At 74.2% G+C, this 7,369-nt stretch overlaps 1 protein-coding gene across 1 annotated transcript in view; it reads right to left on the reverse strand.

Annotated features, from left to right (window-relative positions):
* znf827 (zinc finger protein 827) overlaps window positions 1-7,369 on the reverse strand; it is a 138,783-nt gene that overhangs the window by 130,640 nt on the left and 774 nt on the right. The window lies entirely within an intron of this gene.

Consider the following 7,369-nt stretch of genomic DNA (forward strand, 5'->3'; position numbering starts at 1 on the left):
GGGAGCGTGCAGAGGGAGAGACTGTGTGTGCGTATGTGTATGTATGTATGTGGCAAGAGTATGTCGAGGGGGTGGAAGTGTGTGTGGGGGGGGAGGAGGAGGGAAGGGCGCGCGGGGGGGGGAAGAAAAGGGCACGTGGGGGGGGGGGGGAAGAAAAGGGCGCGCGGGGGGGGGGGGAAGAAAAGGGCGCGCGGGGGGGGGGAAGAAAAGGGCGCGCGGGGGGGAAGAAAAGGGCGCGCGGGGGGGGGGGAAGAAAAGGGCGCGCGGGGGGGGGAAGAAAAGGGAGAAGAGGGTGGGGGGGGAGGGAGAAGAGGGTGGGGGGGAGGGAGAGAGGGTGGGGGGGGAGGGAGAAGAGGGTGGGGGGGGGGAGGGAGAAGAGGGTGGGGGGGGGGAGGGAGAAGAGGGTGGGGGGGGGGAGGGAGAAGAGGGTGGGGGGGGGAGGGAGAAGAGGGTGGGGGGGGGGAGGGAGAAGAGGGTGGGGGGGGGAGGGAGAAGAGGGTGGGGGGGGGAGGGAGAAGAGGGTGGGGGGGGGAGGGAGAAGAGGGTGGGGGGGGGGAGGGAGAAGAGGGTGGGGGGGGAGGGAGAAGAGGGTGGGGGGGGGAGGGAGAAGAGGGTGGGGGGGGAGGGGGAAGAGGGTGGGGGGGGGAGGGAGAAGAGGGTGGGGGGGGGGAGGGAGAGGAGGGTGGGGGGGGGAGGGAGAGGAGGGTGGGGGGGGAGGGAGAAGAGGGTGGGGGGGGGAGGGAGAAGAGGGTGGGGGGGGGAGGGAGAAGAGGGTGGGGGGGGGAGGGAGAAGAGGGTGGGGGGGGGAGGGAGAAGAGGGTGGGGGGGGGAAGGAGAAGAGGGTGGGGGGGGGAAGGAGAAGAGGGTGGGGGGGGAGGGAGAAGAGGGTGGGGGGGGGAGGGAGAAGAGGGTGGGGGGGAGGGAGAAGAGGGTGGGGGGGGGAGGGAGAAGAGGGTGGGGGGGGGAGGGAGAAGAGGGTGGGGGGGGGAGGGAGAAGAGGGTGGGGGGGGGAGGGAGAAGAGGGTGGGGGGGGGAGGGAGAAGAGGGTGGGGGGGGGAGGGAGAAGAGGGTGGGGGGGGGAGGGAGAAGAGGGTGGGGGGGGGAGGGAGAAGAGGGTGGGGGGGGAGGGAGAAGAGGGTGGGGGGGGAGAGGGAGAAGAGGGTGGGGGGGGGAGGGAGAAGAGGGTGGGGGGGGGAGGGAGAAGATGGTGGGGGGGGGGAGGGAGAAGAGGGTGGGGGGGGGGAGGGAGAAGAGGGTGGGGGGGGGGAGGGAGAAGAGGGTGGGGGGGGGAGGGAGAAGAGGGTGGGGGGGGGAGGGAGAAGAGGGTGGGGGGGGGAGGGAGAAGAGGGTGGGGGGGGAGAAGAGGGTGGTGGGGGGAGGGAGAAGAGGGTGGGGGGGGGAGGGAGAAGAGGGTGGGGGGGGAGGGAGAAGAGGGTGGGGGGGAGGGAGAAGAGGGTGGGGGGGAGGGAGAAGAGGGTGGGGGGCGAGGGAGAAGAGGGTGGGGGGGAGGGAGAAGAGGGTGGGGGGGAGGAGAAGAGGGTGAGGGGGGGGGGGAGGGAGAAGAGGGTGGGGGGGGAGGGAGAAGAGGGTGGGGGGGGGAGGGAGAAGAGGGTGGGGGGGGGAGGGAGAAGAGGGTGGGGGGGGGAGGGAGAAGAGGGTGGGGGGGGGAGGGAGAAGAGGGTGGGGGGGGAGGGAGAAGAGGGTGGGGGGGGAGGGAGAAGAGGGTGGGGGGGGAGGGAGAAGAGGGTGGGGGGGGAGGAGAAGAGGGTGGGGGGGGGGGAGGGAGAAGAGTGGGGGGGAGGGAGGGAGAAGAGTGGGAGGGAGAAGAGTGGGGGGGGGAGGGAGGGAGAGAGGTGGGGGGAGGGAGGAGAAGAGTGGGGGGGGTGGGAGGGAGAAGAGTGGGGGGGGGGGAGGGAGAAGAGTGGGGGGGAGGGAGGGAGAAGAGTGGGGGGGGGGAGGGAGAAGAGTGGGGGGGGAGGGAGAAGAGGGTGGGGGGGGAGGGAGAGAGGGTGGGGGGGGAGGGAGAAGAGGGTGGGGGGGGGAGGGGGGAGAGAGTGGGGGGGGGGAGGGAGAGAGTGGGGGGGGAGGGAGGGAGAAGAGTGGGGGGGGAGGGAGGAGAGAGTGGGGGAGGGAGGGAGAAGAGTGGGGGGGGGGGGGGGAGTGGGGGGGGAGGGGAGTGTGGGGGGGGGGAGGGAGAGAGTGGGGGGGGGAGGGAAGGAGTGGGGGGGGAGGGAGGTGGGGGGAGGGAGAGTGGGGGGGGGTGGAGAAGTGTGGGGGAGGGAGGGAGAGAGTGGGGGAGGGAGGGAGAGAGTGGGGGAGGGAGGGAGAGAGTGGGGGGGGGAGGGGGAGAAGAGTGGGGGGGGTGGGAGAAGAGTGGGGGGGGGAGGGAGGAGTGGGGGGGGGAGGAGAGGTGGGGGGGGAGGGGAGAGTGGGGGGGGAGGGAGGGTGGGGGGGGGGGGAGAGGTGGGGGGGGGGGAGAGGTGGGGGGGGAGGGAGATGTGGGGGGGGGGGAGAGAGTGGGGGGGGGAGGGAGAGAGTGGGGGGGGGAGGGTGAAGAGTGGGGGGGGGAGGGAGAAGAGTGGGGGGGGTGGGGAGGTGGGGGGGGGGGAGAGTGGGGGGGGGGGGAGTGGGGGGGGAGGGGGAGAGTGGGGGGGGGGGAGAGAGTGGGGGGGGGGGGAGAGGTGGGGGGGAGGAGGGTGGGGGGGGAGGGAGAGAGTGGGGGGGGGAGGGTGAGAGTGGGGGGGGGGGAGGGAGAAGAGTGGGGGGGGGAGGGAGAAGAGTGGGGGGGGGAGGGAGAAGAGTGGGGGGGGGAGGGAGAGAGTGGGGGGGGGGGGAGAGTGGGGGGGGGAGGGTGAAGTGTGGGGGGGGAGGGAGAGTGTGGGGGGGGGGGAGGTGGGGGGGGGGTGAGGAGTGGGGGGGGAGGGAGAAGAGTGGGGGGGGTGGGAAGGTGGGGGGGGGGAGGTGGGGGGGGGGGGGTGGGGGGGGGGGAGAAGAGTGGGGGGGGGAGGGAGAAGAGTGGGGGGGGGAGGGAGAAGAGTGGGGGGGGAGGGAGAAGAGTGGGGGGGGGAGGGAGAAGGTGGGGGGGGGAGGGGAAGAGTGGGGGGGGGAGGGGAAGAGTGGGGGGGGGAGGGAGAAGAGTGGGGGGGGGAGGGAGAAGAGTGGGGGGGGGAGTGGGGGGGAGAAGAGTGGGGGGGGGAGGGAGAAGAGTGGGGGGGGGAGGGAGAAGAGTGGGGGGGGAGGGAGAAGAGTGGGGGGGGGAGGGAGAAGAGTGGGGGGGGGAGGGAGAAGAGTGGGGGGGGGGAGGGAGAAGAGTGGGGGGGGGAGGGAGAAGAGTGGGGGGGGAGGGAGAAGAGTGGGGGGGGAGGGAGAGTGGGGGGGGGAGGAGAAGAGTGGGGGGGGAGGGAGAGAGTGGGGGGGGGAGGGAGAAGAGTGGGGGGGGGAGGGAGAAGAGTGGGGGGGGAGGGAGAAGAGTGGGGGGGGAGGGAGAAGAGTGGGGGGGGGAGGGAGAAGAGTGGGGGGGGGAGGGAGAAGAGTGGGGGGGGAGGGAGAAGAGTGGGGGGGGAGGGAGAAGAGTGGGGGGGGGAGGGAGAAGAGTGGGGGGGAGGGAGAAGAGTGGGGGGGGAGGGAGAAGAGTGGGGGGGGGAGGAGAAGAGTGGGGGGGGGAGGGAGAAGAGTGGGGGGGGAGGAGAAGAGTGGGGGGGGAGGGAGAAGAGTGGGGGGGGAGGGAGAAGAGTGGGGGGGAGGGAGAAGAGTGGGGGGGGAGGGAGAAGAGTGGGGGGGGAGGGAGAAGAGTGGGGGGGGGAGGGAGAAGAGTGGGGGGGGAGGGAGAAGAGTGGGGGGGGGAGGGAGAAGAGTGGGGGGGGGAGGGAGAAGAGTGGGGGGGGGAGGAGAGAGTGGGGGGGGAGGGAGAAGAGTGGGGGGGAGGGAGAAGAGTGGGGGGGGAGGGAGAAGAGTGGGGGGGGGAGGGAGAAGAGTGGGGGGGGAGGGAGAAGAGTGGGGGGGGGAGGGAGAAGAGTGGGGGGGGGAGGGAGAAGAGTGGGGGGGGAGGGAGAAGAGTGGGGGGGGGGGAGGGGAGAAGAGTGGGGGGGGGGAGGGAGAAGAGTGGGGGGGGAGGGAGAAGAGTGGGGGGGGGGAGGGAGAAGAGTGGGGGGGGGGAGGGAGAAGAGTGGGGGGGGGAGGGAGAAGGTGGGGGGGGAGGGAGAAGAGTGGGGGGGGGAGGGAGAAGAGGGGGGGGGGAGGGAGAAGAGTGGGGGGGGGGAGGGAGAAGAGTGGGGGGGGGAGGGAGAAGAGTGGGGGGGGGGAGGGAGAGTGGGGGGGGGAGGGAGAAGAGTGGGGGGGGGGAGGGAGAAGAGTGGGGGGGGGGAGGGAGAAGAGTGGGGGGGGGGAGGGAGAAGAGTGGGGGGGGGGGGGGAGGTGGGGGGGGGGGGGGAGGTGGGGGGGGGGGGTGGGGGGGGGGGGGGGGGGGGGGGGGGTGGGGGGGGGGGGGGGGGGGGTGGGGGGGGGGGAGGGGGGGGGGGGGGGGGGGGTGGGGGGGGGGGGGGGGGGGGGGGGGGGGAGGTGGGGGGGGGGGGGGGGGGGGGGGGTGGGGGGGGGGGGGGGTGGGGGGGGGGGGGGGGGGGGGGGGGGGGGGGGGGGGGGGGGGGGGGGGGGGGGGGGGGGGGGGGGGGGGGGGGGGGGGGGGGGGTGGGGGGGGGGGGGGGGGGGGGGGGGGGGGGGGGGGGGGGGGGGGGGGGGGGGGGGGGGGGGTGGGGGGGGGGGGGGTGGGGGGGGGGGGGGGGGGGGGGGGGGGGGGGGGGGGGGGGGGGGGGGGGGGGGGGGGTGGGGGGGGGGGGGGGGGGGGGGGGGGGGGGGGGGGGGGGGGGGGGGGGGGGGGGGGGTGGGGGGGGGGGGGGGGGGGGGGGGGGGGGGGGGGGGGGGGGGGGGGGGGGGGGGGGGGGGGGGGGGGGGGGGGGAGGGAGAAGAGTGGGGGGGGAGGGAGAAGAGTGGGGGGGGGGAGGGAGAAGAGTGGGGGGGGGGAGGGAGAAGAGTGGGGGGGGGGGAGGGAGAAGAGTGGGGGGGGGGGAGGGAGAAGAGTGGGGGGGGGGGGAGGGAGAAGAGTGGGGGGGGGAGGGAGAAGAGTGGGGGGGGGAGGGAGAAGAGTGGGGGGGGAGGGAGAAGAGTGGGGGGGGGGAGGGAGAAGAGTGGGGGGGGAGGGAGAAGAGTGGGGGGGGGAGGGAGAAGAGTGGGGGGGGAGGGAGAAGAGTGGGGGGGGAGGGAGAAGAGTGGGGGGGAGGGAGAAGAGTGGGGGGGAGGGAGAAGAGTGGGGGGGGGGAGGGAGAAGGGGGGGGGGAGGGAGAAGAGTGGGGGGGGGGGAGGGAGAAGAGTGGGGGGGGAGGGAGAAGAGTGGGGGGGGGGGAGGGAGAAGAGTGGGGGGGGGGAGGGAGAAGAGTGGGGGGGGGAGGGAGAAGAGTGGGGGGGGGGGAGGGAGAAGAGTGGGGGGGGAGGGAGAGAGTGGGGGGGGGGGAGGGAGAAGAGTGGGGGGGGGGAGGGAGAAGAGTGGGGGGGGGGGAGGGAGAAGAGTGGGGGGGGGAGGGAGAAGAGTGGGGGGGGGAGGGAGAAGAGTGGGGGGGGAGGGAGAAGAGTGGGGGGGGGAGGGAGAAGAGTGGGGGGGGGAGGGAGAAGAGTGGGGGGGGGAGGGAGAAGAGTGGGGGGGGGAGGGAGAAGAGTGGGGGGGGGAGGGAGAAGAGTGGGGGGGGGGAGGGAGAAGAGTGGGGGGGGGAGGGAGAAGAGTGGGGGGGAGGGAGAAGAGTGGGGGGGAGGGAGAAGAGTGGGGGGGGAGGGAGAAGAGTGGGGGGGGGAGGGAGAAGAGTGGGGGGGGAGGGAGAAGAGTGGGGGGGGGAGGGAGAAGAGTGGGGGGGGGAGGGAGAAGAGTGGGGGGGGGGAGGGAGAAGAGTGGGGGGGGAGGGAGAAGAGTGGGCGGGGGGAGGGAGAAGAGGGTGGGGGGAAGGGAGGGAGAAGAGCAGGGGGGGGGAAGGGAGGGAGAAGAGGGGGGGGGAAGGGAGGGAGAAGAGCGGGGGGGGAAGGGAGGGAGAAGAGCGGGGGGGGGAAGGGAGGGAGAAGAGGGGGGGGGGGAAGGGAGGGAGGGAGAAGAGCGGGGGGAGGGAGGGAGAAGAGCGTGGGGGGGAGGGAGAAGAGCGTGGGGGGAGGGAAGGGAGAAGAGCGTGGGGAGAAGAGCGTGGGGGGGGGGAAGGGAGAAGAGCGTGGGGGGGGGGGAAGGGAGAAGAGCGTGGGGGGGGGGGAAGTGAGAAGAGCGTGGGGAGAAGAGCGTGGGGGGGGGGAAGGGAGAAGAGCGTGGGGGGGGGGAAGGGAGAAGAGCGTGGGGAGGGGAAGGGAGAAGAGCGTGGGGGGGGGGAAGGGAGAAGAGCGTGGGGAGAAGAGCGTGGCGGGGGGGAAGGGAGAAGAGCGTGGGGGGGGGGAAGGGAGAAGAGCGTGGGGAGAAGAGCGTGGGGGGGGGAAGGGAGAAGAGCGTGGGGGGGGGGAAGGGAGAAGAGCGTGGGGGGGGGGAAGGGAGAAGAGCGTGGGGGGGGGGAAGGGAGAAGAGCGTGGGGGGGGGGAAGGGAGAAGAGCATGGGGGGGGGGAAGGGCGAAGAGCGTGGGGGGGGGGAAGGGAGAAGAGCGTGGGGGGGGGGGGAAGGGAGAAGAGCGTGGGGAGAAGAGCATGGTGGGGGGGAAGGGAGAAGAGCGTGGGGGGGGGGAAGGGAGAAGAGCGTGGGGAGAAGAGCGTGGGGGGGGGGAAGGGAGAAGAGCGTGGGGGGGGGAAGGGAGAAGAGCGTGGGGAGAAGAGCGTGGCGGGGGGGAAGGGAGAAGAGCGTGGCGGGGGGGAAGGGAGAAGAGCGTGGCGGGGGGGAAGGGAGAAGAGCGTGGCGGGGGGGAAGGGAGAAGAGCGTGGCGGGGGGGAAGGGAGAAGAGCGTGGCGGGGGGGAAGGGAGAAGAGCGTGGCGGGGGGGAAGGGAGAAGAGCGTGGCGGGGGGAAGGGAGAAGAGCGTGGCGGGGGGGAAGGGAGAAGAGCGTGGCGGGGGGGAAGGGAGAAGAGCGTGGCGGGGGGGAAGGGAGAAGAGCGTGGCGGGGGGGAAGGGAGAAGAGCGTGGCGGGGGGGAAGGGAGAAGAGCGTGGCGGGGGGGAAGGGAGAAGAGCGTGGCGGGGGGGAAGGGAGAAGAGCGTGGCGGGGGGGAAGGGAGAAGAGCGTGGCGGGGGGGAAGGGAGAAGAGCGTGGCGGGGGGGAGGGAGAAGAGCGTGGCGGGGGGGAAGGGAGAAGAGCGTGGCGGGGGGGAAGGGAGAAGAGCGTGGCGGGGGGGAAGGGAGAAGAGCGTGGCGGGGGGGAAGGGAGAAG

Source organism: Chiloscyllium punctatum, chromosome 1 (assembly GCF_047496795.1).
Source record: "Chiloscyllium punctatum isolate Juve2018m chromosome 1, sChiPun1.3, whole genome shotgun sequence".
NCBI classification, from domain to species: Eukaryota; Metazoa; Chordata; class Chondrichthyes; order Orectolobiformes; family Hemiscylliidae; genus Chiloscyllium; species Chiloscyllium punctatum.